A 23,069-nucleotide genomic window follows, 5' to 3' on the forward strand; every position below is an offset into this window, starting at 1 on the left:
GCTTAAGCCTGGTTGCTGTAGGTGCATGGGACATTACACGTAGGGCCATAAACTAGGGGCCTTAAATGTGATGTCTGCATGCACAGACCTCAGAACTTTTCTGCTGCAGTCGAAAGTCAGATCAATAGCATCGCTCCTCTGCTGTTAAGACTTCTAAAGCTAACTACCCTGTTGGAGATTTTGTTCTTTTACTATTGCTTGAGCTTGCTTTACTGACTTCCTTTTAGCTGATTTCTGCCAAAAAGGGTAAATGCCGATGTGGATGTCAAATTCCACACAAAGACTCGCATAACTGTTGCGTTTTTTTGCCTAGGCCGGGAACACGACTATACCTCTTGTCCCGTTTAGCAAACCTTCGTTCCAAAGACACCTAGAAGTCGTCTGGCCACCCTTAATCTTTACCAACAAACAGAATGAAGTGTAACCACAGCAAACATCTCCAAAAATCATTTGAAACAGTGGCACTGATGGTCAATAAAGACTGGAAGATACAGATTTAGAGTGAAAGTAATTTAATTTTCCATTTTCGTCTCACCAAGACCTTAATCTTTACTTAGAAAACCAGAGGCTAAAAAAGTTGGCACTTAGGATGGATCCTGACTTGGACGCACAGGTGGAACCACCAAGGTAAAAGGCTAAGATTCCTCTGCCTACTTTCTCTGCCTCTCCGCTGTTGGAAGCCCTGCCAGCCACCGATCTAAGGGTTGAGGGATGTTCGCTAGAGCAATCTACTTCACCGATTACCCTTGAGGAATTCACTGCTGAGGTACCAGCCGGCACGTCCACAGAGATTGTTCAGACGATGGTTTCAGCCAAAGTCGTGTGGGAACCAGGCTCCACCGGATGCCCGACTGGAATGCCAGAATCCGAGGATCCCCTTCCTTAGCTCAGGCCCCAGAAACTAGGTCTTCTCCCAAAACTACTCCTTTGCAAAGGAACATTTATCTCCTCCTGCTGAGGGACTACCTAATTGGCAGTCTTTCACTCAGTCTTTAATGCAGGCTTTCATGGCTCTTAGGCCCTTGGCCTCCTCTCCCTCCACCATCACTGTCCTTAACCAAAGGCCTGCCTCAGCTACTTTGATTCCCCTGACCACTTCTCATTAAAGAAAAGAGGAAGAAGAACTTTACTCTTCATCATCCGAAGAGTCCATTATTTAATCATCACAGATTGCCTCTCCCCTGGAATATTATTCCCCTGATGAGGAATCCATAGAAGGGGACTCTCCCCCAGAGGACATCACTTTTGGAGAGACCATTAACAAAATGAGAGAGTATTTTAAGTGGGATACTTCCCAAATGACTGAAACTCAAAAAAGATATCTTGAGTTACTTCAAGTGAATCCCCCTTCCCTTCTGCCATCCCTGCAGTTATACCTACATATCTGGATGCATTTGCTTCAGCAACCAAAAATCCTGATTCTCAGCCACCAGCTCCTAAGAGACCTGACCATTTTTATAAAGTGCCTGGTGACCATAAATTTCTTTTGAAACCCCCCTTAGCAGACCTGGCAGTGATTGCTGTATCCCCAGACAAACAGTCAAGACTTAGCCCATCCTTGTCCCTTCTGCCTACAGACAAGGACAGCAAAAGTATGGACAGGCTAGGCAAGAAGATCTATATTTCCCCCACCCTATCCTTCAGAGCTATTTATTATCAAGCACATATGATTAAATATGCCTTGGATGTGGTATCCCAAGCATCTTCACTCCTGTCTTCCCTGCTTGACTCCTCTAACAAGACAGAGTTACAATCAAAACTATCCCTGGCATCTCAGGTAACCAGACATTCAGTTAGATGCAGCTATGATATAGCTGAAGCTTCTGCTAGGTCTGCTGCATCTGGATCAGTGCTATGCATATACTCAACCCCTGCCTGAGGACTTGAAGTCCAAAATCCTTGATGCTCCACTAGACCCCAACCTCCTGTTTGGCAAACAGTCCACTGAACTATTTAAAAACCTTCAAGAGAAAAGTAAGGAGCTTCGAGATATTAAACAACTTCTGGTGTCTCCCATACCAAAATACTACTGAAATTATCCAGCTAATACCACCTATGTCAGGAGAACTCCCCCCACTGCTAAACCTCCTTCTTCCAGGCACAGAAAAGGAACCAGGATCCAGACTTCTTCCAGACCCAGCCTCTTCTCAGCCTGCTCCCAGACAGCCCTTTCATGACCGAAATGGCACCAACAGTGCGTGACTGCCTTGCCCACCTCCCTCTGTCAGCTCTTCTCCCCCACTGCCTTCCCCTTTGGAGAAATATTACTACAGATCGCTGGGTTCTGGCAATAGTGGAAAAGGGATACTTCCTTTCCTGGAAAGAAAGCCCCCCCAGCACGGGACATCCCATTTCCACCCAGAAACCCAACTATACCTTATTCCCCAAATTTTGCAGGATCTACTTGACCCATGGAACCATAGAGCCTGTCCCTCTAGGACAAGAAAGGAAATGTTCGTACTCAAGGTTATTTCTAGTACCTAAAATGGATGGCCCTTGGCCAGTTCTGGACTTGTCCTTTCTAAACCTCTTCCTGAAAGTTCCATCTTTCAGAATGCTATCCCTCCAGACCCTCCTTCCACAATTGCCAGCCCAAGCATTTATGTCCACACTAGATCTCAGAGGCCTACCTCCACACCCCCATCGAACCATCTCACAGTAAGTACTTGTGTTTCACTGGGCCCAGTTTTCACTTTAAATTTACTGTCTTGCCCTTTGGTTTATCCACTGTACCCAGGGCCTTCACCAAATGCCTTGCTCCAGCCATAGCCTATTGTAGGACCAAAGGCATTCAGATCTACCCCTACCTAGACGATATCCTCATCTTTGCAGAAAAAGAGGACACCCTAGAAAATCACCTGCAGTTTGTCATGTCCCTACTGGAAGTCCTGGGGTTCGCCCTTAATCTACCCAAATCATCCCTAACACCACAAAAGGACTACAATTTTCATAGGTGCAGGATCAGAACAGACGTGATGAAGGCATTCCTTCCTCAGGATGAAGTAGACTCCCTTACAGGCCACTTCCAGCTTTCCTCAGGATGAAGTAGATTCCCTTACAGGCCACTTACAGGACCTGCTCCAGGTCCACCAACTATCGGCAAGGCAATTACTGCGACTTCTGGGTCTTACAGCAGCCACAATTCCTATGCTACCGTTAGCCAGGATGCATATGAGGAAGCTGTAGCAGTATCTAAAGAATGTGTGGTCCCAACACAATCACCCTCTAGAGTTCCAGATCCCCTTCCTACCCTGTCTAAAGGCAGAATTAAGGTGGTGGAGCCAACAAATTCATACAAACCCAGGCCTTCCACTCTACCTCCCCACACCAGCTCAGCACATGGATATAGACACATCAGACCTGGGCTGGGGGGGCTACTATGAAGGGCCTCAAGGTGCAAGAGAGCTGGCAGCCATCCCTATGGAAAAAACACATCAATGTAAGGGAGAGGACTGCAGTCCTTTTGGCACTGAAAGCTTTTTTCTCATCCTACAAGCCAGGTCCCCTTCAAATCATCTCAGACAACACCACAGTCATGTGATACATCAACAAATGGGGGGAGGGGGCAAGTCCTACCTCCTATGCAGGCTAGGAATCCAGATTTGGTATCTAGCCTCCAAAAACAATTTATCCTTGCAGGCAGCCTACATCCCATCCAAGGACAATCACCAGGCGGATGCTGTCAGCAGATCATCCTCTCTGCATCATGAGTGGATGTTGAACAGGAAAATTTTTCTAGACATTGTCCACCAGTGGGGCATACTTCAAGTAGATTTGTTTGCCTCCCCCCAGAACAGACAATTGAAAAATGTTGTACCAAGAATCACTCACCACTAGCTTGGAGAGTGGACGCCTTCAGCATTTCACGGAAGAGACTGTTTCTGTGTAACTTTCCTCCCTTCCCCTTCATTCAAAACTTCCTCCTGAAAATCAGGAAGGACATGCCAAAAATTTTGCTGGTGACTCCCTACTGGCCAAGGCAGCATTGGTTCCCCCTTCTACTGTCCATCGTCAAGAGCAGTCACCACAAAGTTACCCCACAAGGTGGACCTACTCAAAGCAGAAGGGAACACTCATCCATCCTCACCTACAGATGCTATGTCTAACACTCTGGGTGATAAACTTTTAATTCTCTTCAGACACCACTACTCTGAGGATGTGCTTTTGGTCCTGAGGGATGCCAGGAAACCTACTAGAAGGAGATCCTACATTTCAAAATGGAATAAATTCTCCAAATGGTGTCTCCAAAGACAGCATGAACCATTTCTAGCTGGTGTCCCTCTAGTTTTAACTTATGTGTGTGAACTTATCAAGGCAGGACTTTCATACTCCTCAGTTAAAGTCCACTTACCCGCTATCTCTGCCTGCCTACCCTTAGACCCTCCTTTACTCTCCAGGCTAGACATTAAATTATTCCTGAAAGGAATTTTGCACATCAGGCCACAAAGGAAACCCGTTCCACCGCCTTGGGACCTGAACTTCATCCTAGAAATCTCCTATTGGTCCCATTCAAACCAGCCAGTTCTGCAACACTTCAGATGTCCACATGGAAAACAGTCCTGCTAGTAGCCCTTACCTCAACTAGAAGTGTGTCAGAGTTACAAACACTCATGGCTTGTCCCTCTACACTGTTTTCCACAAAGACAGGGTGACTCTGCGTACCAACCCTTCTTTCATGCCCAAAGTGGTCAACGAGCTATCTTTAAATCAGTCCAGTCACCTGCCCACCTTCTTTCCCTCTCCAGCTAATGAAAGTGAGAGAATACTCCATTCCCTGGATGTGCACAGGCAACTAAGGTTTTACTGGGACAAAACTAAGTCCATCAGAAAATCTAATCAACTCTTTGTGTCCTTCCATCCCAGGGCACTGGGCAAGACAGTCACCAAACAAACCATCTCCTGCTGGATCAGAAAACCTATCTGCTTCTGCTACTCCTTCCACGCCAAGGACCTAACTCAGGGGGTAAGATCACATTCTACTAGGGCTGTAGCATCATCCAAAGCCTCCTTCAAGGGCCTGGACACAGCCTTCATCCTGGAGGTGGCCACCTGGTCCACTATACACACCTTTACCAGACATTACAAATTGGACCACATTTCCAGAACAGGGTTTGCTAGGGCAATCCTGCAGAGCTTTCTAGAATCGGCTACCTCTACCTCCACCCTTCCTCCTCCTTAAGCTGTGGTACTCCCCCACACTAAGAATACTGCAAGATGGGAATAGGATCTAGAATAGTTGTGTAAATTTTTACCATGACCACAGATGTCCTCTTCCGTGTTGCAGTATCCCCCCACCTATCCCCCTAAATTAATTTTCACCTGTCTGTGGCGCTACCTGGAGCACCACCCGGACTATGATCACAATGGCAAACAAATTGCACTTCACACTTCCGGTGGACATCATTTGGCTCTTCTTACTATACTGTCCAAATGGGCTGTCAGATGTTATTCGTGTTTCACTCTTGCAGTCATCACGCTTGGGATATCTGCCTGCAGGTAGCCCTCAATCGGCCTGAATACCAGAGACGTAGTATTTCTGCATCAGTTGCTGTCGCTCCAGGACTGACGTCAGGTTGTCAGGGGTATAAAAAGAGGCAGCCGATGCCATTACATCAGCCTTTCTTGCTGAGGAGCCTGAAGCAGAAGCAGTTTGCATGAGTGCCGGTTGGCCACTACCTGAGTTTTCCTTTCCGAACTGAATCATCCTGAAGTCTTCTAAAGCTAAGTACCCCATTGTGGATCCTTTTTTCTTGCTCTAACCGATGTCAGAAAAAGTTAACAATTGTCTCACCTGTGGAAAGCAAATACCACACAGAGATTTCCATTCTTACTGCGTCACCTGTTTAGGCCCAGACCACGACGTTCTCCGCTGTCAGTTTTGCGCTTTGTTCAACGCCTGAACCATTTGTTGTCAGGCCCTTAATGTCGCTAATTTATTTTGCTTTCGATCTCTGTTTTCCAAAATGGCTTTGGCAAACCATCCAACTACTGATCTTGTGAAAAAACGTAAGGATAGACAGAGACAGACAGCACAGGTCCAAAACTGCCGACGACGCTTCCGTTAAGCTAGTCGCCAGTTCGCCGGTACTCACTGTGGCGCTCTTGCAGCCCCTGATGCCTGCTTCACTGGATTCGCAGACCTCTACCGAGACCCGTTTGGAGTCCGGTATGCCGCAAGACTCTTCTTTGACTATGGAACCTGCGGATGTCTCTACCTTGGATGGGTCCGGAGCCACTGTGCAGGCACCAGCTTCTGAGGAAGTTCTTCGCATTACCGATACTCGACACAAACCAACGACTTCTTTCGCGTATTCAGTTTTGACTAAAACTACCGAGTTTCTAAGGCCAAGAGTATGAGCTATGCCTAAAAAAACAGCGACCCAATCTCAAGCACCTGCTTCCTTGCCACAATCTCAAATGCTGAAAATGGCAGAAGACCTGATCATGCTCATTAGGAGAAGCCAGCCTTCCCCTGCTAAGAGAAAAAGAGACCTGTCCCCAGCAGCTTTATCTGACCAAGAGTCCGACGACTCTGACGTTTCTGAATATGAAGACTTGCCTTTATCTGCTTGTGAGGATTCCGATGCAGGGGAATCCATTCCCTCTGCTTCCCCTCCAGAGCATTTTTCTTTTGGTGAAACCCTTCATACTTTGAGAGCATTTCCACTGGGAATGCCAGGATTATCCAAAGTCCAAAAAGAGACTCAAAGAATTTTTAGAATCGCCACAACATAGACCCTTAGCTATCCCTCCTGTTCTGGATGTTGTGGATGATGTCTTTATGGAATCCAATCTGACTACTGATACTGTACCCCCTGTTCTAAGGAAACCAGATAGGTACTACAGAGTCCCTGACTCTCTCAAATTTCTTTTCAAAAATCCTACTGCTGACTCAGAGGTCAATTTCCCAAGGGCCTAAAGGTATAAAAGATAGGGATTCCAGAGCTTTAGACAGATGGAGTAAAGTATAAACCTCTGCAACTCTAGCCATTAGGGCATTGAATTGCCAGTTTCACATGCTGAAATACCAGCAAGATATTATGGAACCTATTAAGCAAAAAGTATCTACCTTTACAGACTGTGCAGAAAATAAAGAATTACAGGAGCTTATGCATTCTGCAAGCCAAGTCAGCAAAGCATACCTTGCAATGTGGGTTTGATACCCTAGAAGCATCTTGTAGGGCAGCAGTCACTGGTTCTGTACTGAGAAGGCATGCTTGGCTTAAGGAACAGACTTGCCAGACCATGTTAAATCAAAATTACTAGACGCTCTTTTGAATAAGGACAATTTGTTTGGCACCAAAGCAGAAGAGGTTCTAAAAAAGAATGAAGAAAAGGCTAAGTCTATGCAGACGGTCAAAGATTTTTTGCAGGTGCAGCCTCCAAGATTTAGTAGGCATTGCCCCTCGAAACATTGGTCCTTTCCGGCCCCCTCAAGGCCATCTCAAACTAGACCCAGGGGAAACAGACCCCCCCAGATTACAGTCTCAGGGTATGCAGAGATGTAAGCAATGGAGTACCTCCACTTCTAAAACAGGGAGTGCTAAGCCCCACCCCCTTATGGAAAGAAATCACAATGACTTCTCAACTCCACTCCTCACCTCTGTACAATTGCTCATGCTCCTAGGAGGAAACCTTGCCCACCATGCAAAAAACTGGATCTCCACCACCAAGGACTGATGGGTCGTCAACATTGCGTCCCAGGGGTACACATTTTACTTCCACACACTGCCAACCCCGAAAGGGTTCCCAGACCTTCCTCCAAACCAGTGGACAGAGGCACAAAATCAAGTTCAATAGCGGCTCTCCATAAGGGCAATTCATCGTGTTCCTGCAGAACAGATAGGTCAAGGGTTTTATTCCAGACTTTTCCTGGTACCCAGAAAAAGAGAGCACTTGGCACCCAATCCTAGATCTTTCCATTCTAAACACCTTCCTGGTGGTACCAAAATTCAAAATGCTCTTCCTTCAGCAGCTTCTTCCTATGCTGTCCAAAGAGGCCTGGTTAGCCACCCTAGACCTAAAAGAAGCCTATCTGCACATCCCTATCAGGGAATCATGCAGGAAATATCTATGTTTCAGGGCAGGATCTATGCATTATCAGTTCTCTGCACTTCCCTTTGGCTTATCCGCTGCTCCAAGAGTCTTCACAAAATGCCTGGCTCCAGCCATTCACTATTACAGACAGAGAAATATTCAAATATACCCTTACTTGGACACGTGCCTGATTCAGGCTGACAGTCAGGAAAAGCTGATTCAGCACCTGACATTTGTAAAGAACATTCTAACCTCCCTGGGGTACACCATCAACGAAAAGAAATCAAAACTAGTCCCCAGTCAAAAGATTGTATTCCTGGGAGCAAGCATGGACACAGCCTCCCAGATGGCATTCCTTACTACAGAAAAACAAGCCTATGTAACAGGCTACTTCACTCAAATGTCCACTAGAACCCAGCTATCTGCAAGGAAAATCCTGCAGGCACGGGGGTTCATGGCCTCTTGCATTCTTCTTCTTCTTTCGGCTGCTCCCGATAGGGGTCGCCACAGCAGATCAACTGTTTCCATTTCCTCCTGTCCTCTGCATCTTGCTCTGTCACACCAACCACCTGCATATCCTCTCTCACCACATCCATAAACCTTATCTTAGGCCTTCCTCTTTTCCTGTTACCTGGCAGCTTCATCCTTAGCATCTTTTTCCCAATATACTCTGCATCCCTCCTCAGCACATGTCCAAACCAACGTAATCTTGCCTCTCTGGCTTTGTCTCCAAACCTTCCAACCTGGGCTGATCCTCTAATATACTTATTCCTAATCCTGTCCATCCTCGTCACACCCAGTGCAAATCTCAACATCTTCAACTCTGCCACGTCAAGCTCTGACTCCTGCCTTTTTGTCAATGCCACTGTCACCAACCTATATAACAAAGCTGGTCTCACTACCCTCTTGTAGACCTTCCCTTTCACTCTTACTGGTACTCATCTGTCACAAATTACTCCTGACACTCTTCTCCACCCACTCCATCCTGCCTGTACTCTCTTCTTCACCTCTCTTCCACACTCACCATTACTCTGAACTGTTGATCCCAAGTACTTAAACTCATTCACCTTCGCCACCTCTACTCCCTGCATCCTCACCATTCCTCTATCCTTCTACTAATTCCATATACCAGACTGCATATGAGGAAACTCCAATGGTACTTAAAAAATCTTTGGTGCCAACATTCTCAGGACCTGGAAACCATCATAGCTATCATTCCTTATTTAAGGACATAGTTTCTCTGGTGGGCAGCAGCATGCAACCACAACAAGGGGCTTCCCTTTACACATCCCCAAGCCACTCAGACCCTAAAAACATGGGCCTGGAGGCACATCTGGGAGACAAGTGCATTCAGGGCCACTGGAGCCCAAGTCAAGTTCATCTGCACATCATCCAAAAAGAGTTGCTAGCTGTTCAGCATGGTCTGACAGCCTTCAGATGCCTACTCTAACCAGGACCCCTGCTAATAAAAACTGACAACCCACTCTTACCCACTCTGCAGGCTAGCCATGACAATGTGGAACACGGCCTTGGACATGCATATTCATCTGAAGCTCAATTCCTGCCAGGCAAACAAAACTCTCTGGCAGACTACTTAAGCAGAAATCTCCTAAACCCACATGAGTGGCAATTAGACCCCATCACTTTTAGCCTGCTAACCCAGAAATGGGGGATACCGGAGGTGGACCTCTTCGCTTCCCCCTACAATCACCAGATCAGCAACTTCTGCACCAGGACACCTCACAGCAGGGCATGGAAAGTGGATGTCCTATCCTTCCAGTGGGTAAACCTCTCAATCTATGCTTTTCCCCCTCTGCCTCTTCTTTCGAGAATAATACTCAAGATAAGACAGGACAGACCAAGGGCAATCCTGATTGCCCCAGACCGGCCACACCAGCACTGGTACCTACTACTATGCAGCCTGTCACTGGTGCCACCATGGCATCTACCTCAGATCCCAACCCTCCTCACTCAGCAGGAGGGACAGATCCTGCACCCGCAGCTGCAAACCCTGAACCTTGCAGCCTGGATTATTCCTTGAATTCTCCCCCAGTGACCAGCCTAAGCAAGCAGGTACTGGATGTCATTCTGGAAGCCAAAAGACCCAGTAGAAAGGAAATCCTATACTGATAAGTGGAAAAGGTATTGTTCCTGGATTTAGTTTAAAGGAGTGGACACAGCTGTGCCCTCTTTACCTCTAATCCTGGATTACCTAGCAGATGTACTCCACAGAGGCCTCTCCTTCTCTTCCATTAAGATGCATGCCTCTGCCATCTCGGCTCATTACAACACTGAGCCTCCTCTCTTCTCTCACCCTCTCATCAAACAGTTCCTGAGAGGGGCCAACAATTTAAGGCTACCAAGGAGAGCACCCCCCCCCCCTGCTTCGGACCTTAACTTTGTACTGGAAAAGCTCACGCTTCCCCCCTTTGAGCCTGCAGCATCAGCAGAGTTAAAATTCCCGGCCTTGCTTCTGGCCGTCACTTCAGCTAGAAGAGTGTCTGAGCTACAAGCACTTATGGCTGTGGAACCCTTCATTATTTTTCATGTTGACAGGGTTATCCATAAGAACTAATCCTACTTTTATGCCTAAAATGGTGTTCAGTGTAGCTGTCAACCAATCTATCCATTTGCCAACCTTCTTTCCTAATCCTCAGAAATAAAGGGGATAGGATACTGCACTCTTTGGATGTGCACAGACAGCTCAGATTCTACCTTGACAGGAAAATCTGACCAGCTACTAGTCAGCTTTGCACCAGGATAGAGGGCAAGGACATATCTAAACAAAATTTCCAAATAGATAGCAGACTGTATCCACTTCTTTTGCAAACACCATGGGAAACCAACCCCTCAGGGGGTCAGCACACATTCCACTAGGGCAACTTCTACCTCTACAGGATTCCACAGGGGAGTCCCTACCAGGGACATTCTGGAAGTTGCTACCTGGAGTTCTGTTCATACCTTCACCAAGCATTACCACCTGCCTGTCTTTTCCAAATCCAGGGCGGGTTTTGCTACAGCAGTCCTGCAGGGCATTCTAGCCAGCCCCAACTCTTCTTGACTGCCTCCACCCATTCTTCAGCTTTGGGAATCAACTCAAGTGTGATGACTGCAGCAGTGAAACATGAAGAACATAGTACAGTTGTGTACACTTACCATAAATATAGATGTTTGAGTGTATTTACTTTTGCTGTCCTGGTTTCCTACCCTCCAGCCCCCTTGTCTCTCCTTCTCTATCTCTATTAATTACCCCTTACAGGGCTATTGGTATTTACTTTTTACTGGTGGTGTTTTTTCCACCATAACTTAGCTCCCTATTTGAAGGCTCCTGACATTTGGGGCAAGAAAAACTGATGTAATGGCGTTGGCTGCCTGTTTTTATACCCCTGACGACCTGACATCAGTCCTGGATCGACAGCAACCGATGCAGAAATACTAAGTCTCTGGTATTTGGGCCAACTGAGGGCTACCTGCAGGCAAATAACCCAAGTGTGATGACTGCAACAGTGAATACACTCGAACATCTACATTTATGGTAAATGTACACAATCGTACTTTCTGAGATCTGTGCGTGCAGATGTCACATTTAAGGCCCCTGGTTTATGGCCCTACGTGTGACGTCCCATGCACCTACAGCAACCAGGCTTAAGCTTTTGTATAGGAGCAGACGTTCGGGTCACCTGAGGTGGAGAATCCCACACAAGAATACTGCAACATGGAAGGAAAGGATATGGTTATGGTAAGAGTTTACACAACTGTTCTTTCTTTTGACAGAGGTAGTGCACGTTGCTTTCTCCATACTGGTAGAAAATGATTTGCATACATTTGTACACATACACACACATCTACATTATTTATAAGGTTTATGCCATGATAAGAGACTGCATGTGTTTGGACGTAATTTCTATATAGACATCTCTAAAGAGTTATTTGCCATCTCAATATGAGGTTCTGCTCTATATGCACATTTCTGGTTATTCCTATACTTTTAATGTCTTATATCTATCTTTATCTTGTTTGACCCCACTATTAATTTTTGTCATATGATAAGGGTAGTCCCTGTTCTATTCGGATCCAGAGGAGGAGGCTTGGCCCGCTTTGAGGTTGTCCTCACATCAGCCCTCCCGGCTGGTGTAGGTGGCATCCTCAAGATCCATGAGGACCCTCTCTGAAGCGGACATGGACCAGATGATGAGAAGGTTTTTGCAGACTCAATTGCAGATGGGAGTGTTGCTGGCCCCCCCTCCAGCCGGATTTGGGAGTTTGGCTCCGACGTTCGCCCCGATAGCTCTTTCTCTGATGTTCTTCGTGTTTCACTGTTGCAGTTATTATATTTGGGGTAATCTGCTAGCAGGTTGCCCTCATTCGGCCTGATTAACAAAGTCTTGGGTTCTGCTTCGGTTGCTGTCCCTTCTTCCATGACGTCAGGTCGTCAGGGGTATAAAACATGCAGCCGATGCCATTACATCAGTCTTTCTTGCCGCACGGTGCCTGAAGCAGAAGCAGTTCGCAAATGCCGGTCGGCCGACTCCTGAAATTTTCGTTTTCGAGTTTCAGAACCGAAGTCTTCAACTAAATGCTAAGTACCCCGTTGGGGAAACTTTTTCTTGCTCCTTACCGATGTCAGTAAAAGTTAATAATTGTATTACTTGTGGGAAGCAAATACCTCATAAGGATTTTCATTTGTACTGTATTCCTTGCCTAGACCCTGACCACAACGTGCCTTGCTGTTGGTTTTGTGCTAAATTTAATCAACGCACTATTAAACGTTGGTATATTTTTGCTTCTAAATATTTTGGCTCGAGATTTAACTATCCAGAAATGTCGTCAGTTAGCAATGCGACTACCAGAATACCTAAAAAACACAAAGAAAAAGACAGAGACAGACAATCGAGGTCCAAAACCAACAACAAAGCTTCTCCTAAGCCATTCGCCGGTTCTCAGTGAGGTGCTTTCGTAGCCTTTGATACCCGCTACTTTTGATTCGCAGGCCTCTACTGAGACCCATTCAGAGTCCAGTATGCCGCGAGATAAGTATTGAACCCACGAATGTCTCTACCTTAGATGGGTCCGGAGCCGCTGAGCAGGCACTGGCCTCTGAGGGTGTTTTCAGGCCTAAAGATTTGTATATCAAACCGACGCCATCTTCAAAACTAAGGCCAAAAACTACTTCTACGTCTAAAAAAAACAACGCTTGGACCACATGTACAGGCCCCAATGCCTAAAAAACAAATGATCAAAATGACTGAGGATTTAATTACCTTGGTCAGGGGTACCCATCCCCCTCCTGCTAAGAGGCCTAGGCAAGGCACTGACTATGAATCTTTAGATCAGGTTTCTATTTCTTCTGATTCCTCTTCTGATCAGGAATTATCTATTCCCACTTCTGAGGACGCTGATGCAGAAGATTCCATCCCTTCTGCTTCTTCTCCTGAGGATTTTTCTTTTGGAGAAACTTTGCATACCTTAAGGGAACACTTTCATTGGGAGAGTCAGGATTTCTCAGAATCTAAAAAGACACTTATGGATTTCCTTCTTCTTCCACAGCATAGGCCTTTGGCTATACCCCCTGTTCTAGACATTGTTGATGATGTTTTCTCAGAGTCCAGTATGACTCCTGATTCCCTGCCTCCGGCTCCTAGTAAGCCAGACAGAATTACAGGGTTCCTGACTCCCACAAATTCCTCTCTAAAAACCCTACTGCTGACCCTGAAACAATTTCTCAGGGTCCCAAAGGTGTTAAGGCTTCTACTGCTAAAAATCCTACCCCTTCTGATAGAGATTCCAGGGCGCTGGATAGTTGGGGTAAGAAGGTTTACACGTCTGCAACCTTGGCAGTCAGGGCTTTAAACTGTCAATTTCATATGCTTAAATGTCAACAGCATGTCATGGGTTTACTTAAAAAGAAAATTATGTTGATTTCTGACTGTGTGGAAAATAGAGTTGCAGGATTTATTGCATTCAGCTGAACAAGTTGGAAAACATACTTTGCAATGTGGTTTTGATTCCTTGGAGGCCTCTTGTAGGGCTGCTGTAACTGTATCTGTGATAAGTAGGTATGCTTGGCTCAAGGAGCAAAATCTGCCTGACCATGTTAAAGCAAAATTGTTGGCTGTTCCTTTACAACAGGACAGTATTTGGTAATAAGGCTGAAGAAGTTTTGAAAAAGATGGAAGATGAAGCTAAATCTATGCAAACTGTAAAAGATTTCCTACAAGTGCAGCCACCCAGGTTCAGTAGGCACTGGCCTACTAAGAACTGGTCCTTTCCAGTACCCACTAGAGCCGCTCGGGTCAAACCCAGACATTCCAAAGGCTCCAGGTTTCAGTCGCAAGGAACTTATAGAACAAAGCAATGGGGTGCCTCCACCTCCAAATCTGGAAGTAACAAAGCCCCTTTCCTACGGAAAACAGTCTCAATGACTTTCCACTGCAATCACCAAGCACTTATCATTTGGCCGCCCCTTTGGGAGGGAAAACTGGCACTTCATGCACGAAACTGGCAACTGATTACCCAGGACAAATGGGTTTTAAATATAGTACCCCAGGGATACAGATTTCATTTCCACACGTTGCCAATCCCAAACGGATGGCCAGATCTCCCTCCAAATCAGTGGTCAGAGGACCAGAAACAAGTTATGCCCCTCGGGGGCAATTCAACCTGTACCAGAAAAGGAAAAGGGACAAGGTTTTTATTCAAGACTTTTCCTGGTACCCAGAAAAGACAAATCATGGCGTCCAGTTCTGGACTTCTAAATACATTTTTGGACATTCCAAAATTCAAGATGCTGACTCTCCAACAGTTACTATCTATGGTAGGCAAGGATGCCCGGTTGGTAACTCTGGACTTAAAAGAGGCTTACCTGCATATCCCAATCAGGGAATCTTGCAGAAGATACCTCCGCTTCAAAGCAGGCTATTTGCATTACCAGTTCTCTGCACTGCCTTTTGGCTTGTCTACTGCACCCAGGGTCGTCACAAAGTGCCTGGCACCAGTAATTGCATTTTGCAGGCAAAGAAATATTCAAATTTATCCATACCTGGACGATTGTCTAATTCAGGCAGAAAACAAGGGCACTCTTCTAAACCATCTGACGTTTGTAAAAATGCTTCTAACTTGTCTAGGGTACACCATAAACGAAAATAAATCACAACTGGTACCCTCTGAAATAATTACATTCCTGGGTGCAAGCTTGAATACAACTGCCCAGATGACTTACCTTACGCCAGATAAACAGAGTCAGTTGATGACTTACTTCAAACAGGTGGCCACAAAAACCCAGCTATCTGCAAGACAAATTCTGCAGGCCTTGGGGTTCATAGGTTCATAGATTAGTACTAAGCTAACTGCCCTTGCGAGCCATTTTAAGCCTAGCCAATTATCCCTTGTGAGACTCAAACCCTGCTCCTTGTGTTTGTAAGGCAAACACCTTAACCATTAGGCCACCCTCCCAACCCTCCATGGCTTCTGCATTCTTCTAATTCCATATGCAAGACTACATATGAGGAAACTTCAATGGTACCTAAAAAGCTTATGGAGTCAACATCGTCACAGCCTGGAAACAATGATTCCTATCATTCCTTGCCTGCAGCTAGAGTTCCTATGGTGGGCAGAGGCCTGCCACCAAAACAAGGGACTGTCATTCATTCCACCCCATGCCACCCAAACCTGACTACAGATGCATCAGGTTGTGCTTGGGAGATGCATCTGGTTGGGAGATGCATTCATGGCCAATGGAGCCCAAATCAAATACACCTACATATCAATCAGAAAGAGATGCTAGCTGTACAGAATGCTCTGACAGTCTTTAAGGACTGTCTTCATCCAGGACAACTACTGATAAAGACAGACAACACCACAGTCATGTGGTACATAAACAAGCAGGGGGGTACCCATTCCCTACCCCCTTTGCAGACTAGCCATGGCATTGTGGAACACGGCTTTGACTTATCAATTACATCTACAAGCTCAGTTCCTGCCAGAAAAGCAAAATACTCTGGCAGACGACCAAAGCAGAAATCTTATGGACCCACCCGAATGGAAACTGGATCCACAAATCTTCAGCATGTTGACATGCAAATGGGGGGAGCCCAGACATGGATCTTTTTGCCTCACCCCAAAACTATCAGTTGGACAAATTCTGCACAAGAATTCATCACAAAAAAGCTTGGAAAGTGGATGCTCTATCCTTCAGCTGGAAAAATCTGTCAGTCTATGCCTTTCCCCGTCTGTCTCTGTTATCCAAGGTCTTACTAAAGGTCAGACAGGAAAAAACAAAAATGATTCTGATTGCTCCAGACTGGCCTCGCCAACACTGGTACCCACTCCTATGCAATATGTCGCACCTTCCTCCGTGGTACCTGCCTCAGACACCTTACCTACTGTCTCAGCAGAACTATCAAATTCTGCATACACTCTGCTCCAAACTGTGAATCTTGCAGCATGGCTAATCAATTAATTTCACCAGTTACATCTCTCAGCAAACTTGTGTTGGATGTCATTTTGGAGGCTAGAAGGCCTAGTACTAGAAAATCTTATGCTGACAAGTGGAAACGATTATGTGCCTGGAACCAAGCACAAGGAATAAGCACAGCAATGCCCATTATTCCTCAGATTCTGCAGTACTTATCTGAGATGCTTCACAAGGGCCTATCTTTTTCTTCCATAAAAATCCATGCCTCTGCCATTTTCAGCTCATTACAACACAGAGCCTTCCCTCTTTTCTCATTCTCTGCTCAAGCAGCATCTCAGAGGGGCCAAAAATTTAAGACCTCCCAGGAGAACACCAACTCCTGCATGGGACCTCAATTTTGTTTTGGAAAAACTCACTCTACCTCCTTTTGAGCCAGCTGCTGCTGCAGACCTAAAATTTCTCTCTTGGAAAACAGCATTTCTTTTAGCAGTTACTTCAGCTAGAAGGATTTCAGAGCTACAGGCTCTTATGGCAGTGGAGCCTTTCATTATTTTTTTACCCAAATAGGGTGGCTCTCAGGACCAGTCCATCCTTTATGCCTAAAGTGGTATCTAGTGTGGCCCTTAATCAGACCATTCATCTGCCAACTTTCTTCCCAAGTCCATAGAACAAGGGTGAGCGGATTCTGCATTCATTGGATGTGCACAGACAACTAACGTTCTACTTAAACAGGACAAAATCTCTAAGAAAATCTGAGCAATTACTGGTGGCATTTGCTGCAGTGGCAGAGGGAAAGGCTATTTCAAAGCAGACTATTTCCAAATGGGTAAGCCATTGTATTTCTGCTATATGCACCATGGTAAACCTGTCCCCAGGGGGATCAGATCTCATTCCACCAGGGCTGCATCTACTTCTGCGGCCTTTCTCAGAAGGGTACCTACCAGAGACATTCTAGAAGCTGCTACCTGGAACTCAGATCATACGTTCACCAAACATCACCATTTACCTCTCTTCTCTAAATCCAGAGCAGGCTTTGCCACTGCTGTCCTGCAGGGCCTTATAGCTGCTCCTAATGCTGTATAAATCCATCCTCCCAACCATAGCTTTGGGATTCTGCCCAAATGTAATAACTGCAACAGTGAAACATGAAGAACATAGTACAGTTGTGTACACTTACCATAAATGTAGATGTTCGAGTGCATTCACTGTTGCAGTCCTGGTTACCCTTCCTTCAGTCCCGTTTTTTCTCTAACTATACCTCTCATTTCTGTTAACTATCTTTAAAAGCCTTTTTGGTGTATTTGCTGTTGTTTGGGGGTATATATTTTGTGTTTTTTATTATACATACATATATATATATATATATATATATATATATATATATATATATATTTTGCTCCCCATTTGGGGGGGGGCACCTGACATCTGGGGCAAGAAAAACTGATGTAATGGTGTCGGCTGCATGCTTTATACCCTTGACGACCTGACATCATGGAAGAAGGGACAGCAACCGATGCAGGACCCAATACTTTGTTAATCAGGCCGACTGAGGGCAACCTGCCAGCAGATTACCCCAAATGTAATGATTGCAACAGTGAATACACTTGAACATCTACATTTATGTTAAGTGTACACAACTGTACTATCCATCCTCTAGTTTCGGAGTCCCTGAATCTGAGGAGTCCCGGAGTCAGGAGGTCGACACCGATGGTTCCTCCAGCCTCGACACCGGTCATGCCCTCGAGTCTGTCAGTTCCCATGTCGGATCCGAGCTCTCGGAGCCGAGATCTGGGTGTCAGATCCTACGTGATGAGTGTGTCTTCTCACCCGTTGTGGTCAGGGCATACCATCCCTCTGAGTCAGACTGTTCCGGGCTCGGCTCTGATCCCCTCGTTGGATCCGAGGGATGAGGCTACCCGCCCTACCAGTTTCAGGGAAGCCAGTTCCCCTTCTGCCTTCGTTATGGAGAGGGTACTCTCAGGAGGATCGAGACTCCTCACTCTTTCCTTGGAGTCCGCCTCTGCTCCCTCGCAGTTGAGTATGTCTTCTATTATCCTGTCCTCTCAGGGACAGCGTGTGTCTGATACGCCCCAGATGGTTCCCCTTGAGGAATATGAGACTATTTCTGAGCCCTCCCCAGAGAGCCCCCCTGAGGAGGTCCCTCGCAAATGCCATTGCAAGAAGAGGCACATGGACCCCCCCCCCCAGTCTCTCACTGAGGATACCGACTTGGAGGAAAGGAAAGGCTCCCCCAGATCATCCCTCAAAGATGTCTCCTTTGGAGACATAATGGAAATTCTCAGCCAGAGGGGGATCTGGTCTGCCCAAAAGCCTTCCTCGGACTAGTAGGTATTTCTGGAGGAGTTCGGAGGCCCATCTACCTCTTGGGTGCCCCCCCCCCCCCGGCTGATCCTCTGGTGGACTTCATTACCACCAGAGCTTGGAAGGAACCAGACAGTGTAGAGCCAGTACCCAAACAGCCAGATAAAGTATTGAGCCCTCCTGCTGGACAAGCCCACATGGAGTAAAGGTTCCCCAGTTGATGCCATGGTGGGGGCGGTGGCCACCAAAAAGGAACTGGCCCAGGAAACTTCCTTGGTCCATCCTCTGGACAAGGAGTCTAGGGTGATGGATCGTCTTAGAAAAGCGGATGTTTGCTTCAGCTAACTTTGCTATAAGGGCATTGAATTACATGGCCCACGTGATTAGACTTCAGCCCGACCTTATGAAAGAGTACTCGGAGTCTCCCCGGAGTCCATTTCAGCCGAGGATAAACGATTATTCTCGGCTCATATGGCCACTCTTAAGTCAGTTTCAAATACGTCCATGCGTTTACTCTCTCACACCACCAAGGGAGCCGCTAGGGTGGCCAGGTCCGGTATTGCCATAAGGCGTCATGCCTGGCTCTGGCTTTGCCATTGTTTGGAACCTTTCAAGGCTCCTTCACGAATGCCCCTTTTGACAGTTCAACCCTGTTCAGGAAGACCATCAGAGACACGCTAGTCTAGAGTGAGAAGGACGGGAAAACGCTGTTGGCCATAGGGATCCGCTTCTCCAATCCTTAAAGATCCTTCTCCAGGAACCAGCGAGGGCAGAAGAAGTTGTGATTCCGGAAGTCTCAGCATTCCTGGAATGCTCCGGACTCCTTCTCCCCTAGAGGCAGAGGTGGACAAGGTGGATGCCGGCCCAGAGGCAGAGGGGGACCGAAGAACTTCAGGTCTTGGGAACCTTTTTCCGATCGACCCAAGCAGCAGCCCTGAGGGGTTGCCCGACTGCTCCACTCTGGAGGCAGTCGGGGGTGTTTTTCGAGGCACCTAGCTCAATGGGAGTCCATAACGTCAGATCACTGGGTGCTTCAAATAATATCCAGAGGTTATTATATTCCCTTCATAAACAGTCCCCTATCCACAAGGCGCCTCCCGGACATCCCACCCTCTTAAAGGGAGGCGGCAGCTTTGGAAATAGAAAAGCAGTTAGGCAAAAGAGCAATCCAGCCAGTGCCCCCAGACCAGTCTGGATCAGGCATCTATTCCAGGTTCTTTTTGGTGCCAAAAAAGACGGGGGATATGAGGCCGATTTTCAACCTATCCATGTTGACTCTGTCTGTTGCCAAGGTGAAGTTCCAGATGGTCGCATTACAATCCATCCTGCCATTCTTGCAGGAGGAAGACTGGATGTGCCCGGTAGACCTCAAGAATGAGTACTACCATATCCTGATGGACAGGCGATCCAGGAGGTTCCTCCGCTTTTGGCTAGGAGCCACACACTACCAGTTCAGGGTCCTACCTTCGGTCTCACCACAGCCCCCAGGGTGTTTACCAAGGTCATAGCAGTTGTAGCGGCCCACCTGAGGCTTCAGGGCATTCAGGTCTTCCCGTACCTGGACGACTGGCTCCTCACTGCCCCCACCAGGCATCAACTTGTGCTAGCCAGAAACTCTTTTCTTCAGTTGTTGAATCGGCTGGGTATTACAGTAAACCTCAAGAAGTCCTCTCTTTAGCCTGTTCAAATTCTGGACTTCATAGGGGCAAGAATAGATTCTCTTCAGGCCAGGATATTTTTGACTTTCATGTCTTGGCGCTTCTCCAGACTCCTTCACCCCCAGCGGAGTTAGTCCTGAGAGCCCTAGGTTCCATGGCAGCAGCTATAAATCTGGTTCCTTGTTCACGTCTGCATATGAGAGTGTTACAGTGGACATTACAAGTTCAGTGGTCTCTGCTATATCAGCATCTAGACTTCCCGATCCCTCAAAGCAAAGTGTGCAAAGCTTCTCTCATGTGGTGGCTTCAATCCCAGGATCTGTGAGAAGGAAGCTCCTTTGTTACGCCTCCACCCCAAGCCACGGTGACCACGGACGCCTCCTACTTAGTGTAGGGGGGCATTGCTCGGGCAGGACTGTCCAAGGCACGTGGACCCCAAGTGAGACCGTGCTGCATATCAATGTTCTAGAGATGAGAGCAGTCCTTTTAGCACTGCAAGCCCTTCATGCCTCTCTTCCTCTGGGAACTATTGCGATTCAGTCAGACAATATGTCAGTGGTCTGGTATTATCAACAAACATTGGGGAACCAGGTCCTATCCACTTTGTCGAGAGGCCACGAGAGTGTGAGAATGGGTGATCTCCACCAACCGTTTTCTGATAGCAAAGCACATTCTGGGTCGGTCCAACATTTTGGCAGACAAACTCAGCAGGACTATCCTTTTGCCTTACGAGTGGTCTCTGAACCCTTATGTAGTGGAACAGGTCTTCCTCAAGTGGGGTCAGCCTTGCTACAATCTCTTTGCATTGTCATTCAGTGTGAAGTGCAGTGAGTTTTTCTCTCTGATTCCCCTGAGGGGGGAAGCCCCCAGACATGCTCTTGTCCATGCTTGGCCACCTGGTCTTCTTTATGCATATCCCCTGCTTCCTCTCATGACAAAATTCTTAGAGAAAGCTCGTCAGTTGGGGAGCAGGGTTATCCTCATAGCCCCATTCTGGCCTCGTCAAGTTTGGTTCCCTTGCCTATGGTCTCATTTACTAGCTCCGCCCTGGATATTGGATCCCATTCCAGATCTCATTCGTCATCCCTTGGGAATTCCTCCACCGAATCTGGACAGCCTCAAGCTTACTGCTTGGTTGCTCCAGTTCCATTAATTGCCAGGACTCCCGGTCTCTCTTCCCCAGTTAAGTCCATTCTGGTAGCGGCACACGAGTCCTCTACCAGGAAGTTTTACAGTAATAAATGGAAGCGTTTTTCCATTTAGGCTTCTCAGAGAAATTTGGATCCTTTTACTGCTCCTGTTCCAGCGGTGTTGGACTTCTTGTCTCAAATCTTCTAGCAAGGGGCCAGCTCTTCCACAGTGAAAGTCCAACTGGCGGCTATATCCCATTTTCATGTGGGAGAGAATTCAGGTTCTCTATCTGCTGACAGAATTTGTAAGAACTTTATCAAAGGTACCTTTTTACTGAGATCTCCTATCAAACATCCTTCTCCTCCGTGGGATTTGACCTTTGTTCTTCAGGCCTTAGTTGCTCCTCCATTCGAACCCGCAGCATCAGTTGATTTGAAATTCTTGTTGTGGAAGACAGCCTTCCTGGTAGCTGTCACTTCAGCCAGAAGAGTGTCGGAGCTTCAAACCTTATGTATGAAACTCCCATACCTAGTTTTTCATAAGGATAGAGTGTCTCTCAGGACTAACCCTTTCCTTCCTAAAGTTGCTTTGGAGTCAAACATTAATCAGTCTATTAATCTACCTGTATTTTCCCTAATTTTCAAAATAAAAGGGAATACAAACTTCATTTGCTGGAAGTTCACAGACAGTTGTGCTTTTACTTACATAGGTCTAAACCCTTCCAGAAATCTGATCAGCTTTTTGTTTCCTTTGCTAAACCCTTTTTAGGGAAACCAGTTTCAAAGGTGACTCTTGCTAGATGGATCTCGCTTTGTATTTTACAAGCATACAAAGAACATGGATTACCGGAACCAGAAGGGGTTCATGCTCATTCTACTCATTCTATGGCAACGTCTGCTGCATTCTGGTCTAGAGTTTCCCTGGATGACATTTGTTCAGCGACTACCTGGGCTTTCTCTCACACTTTAATTACTCATTATAAGCTGGATTTGGTGTCTAGAGGAAGGGCTTCTTTTGGCTCTGCAGTGCTCCGGAATATCCTTCCTTAAAGGCCTCTCAAGATTACTGGTAGCTGGGGACTCTGTCTCACAGGTTGATGATCAAATGAAATTAACTACTTCAGATAAAGAAGTTATGTACTCACCATAACATTCCATCTGAGTAGTTAAACTTCATTTGTCAGCAACCTTCCCCCCCTGACCTTGGTGGTTTATATCTGTTTCTCGGGTTCAACATCCTGGGTCTGGTGAGCCTAATTTGAGTTCTGGTCAGGTTTTTATATCTTAGGTTGTGTGTCACACAGTGGGTGGCAAACTCGATCTGAGATTTGGAATGGAGGTTGCAGTGTAGTATGTGTAAGGGGGAGGAGCTTGGAGCTCGAATCTTTAGCTTGGTAAGCTACTGGCTTGGATCTGTATCTGATCTGGAACCACAGGTTGCTGACAAATGCAGTCTAACTACTCAGTTGGAGCATTATGGTGAGTACATAACTTCTTTTTTGACCTCAT

General features: G+C 46.5%; 1 protein-coding gene across 1 annotated transcript in view; it reads left to right on the forward strand.

The window, feature by feature from the left end:
• Nucleotides 1-23,069, forward strand: part of SACM1L (SAC1 like phosphatidylinositide phosphatase) — a 1,643,742-nt gene that overhangs the window by 745,008 nt on the left and 875,665 nt on the right. The window lies entirely within an intron of this gene.

Source organism: Protopterus annectens, chromosome 3.part0 (assembly GCF_019279795.1).
Source record: "Protopterus annectens isolate FY-2018-M chromosome 3.part0, PAN1.0, whole genome shotgun sequence".
In the NCBI taxonomy this organism is placed as follows: Eukaryota; Metazoa; Chordata; order Ceratodontiformes; family Protopteridae; genus Protopterus; species Protopterus annectens.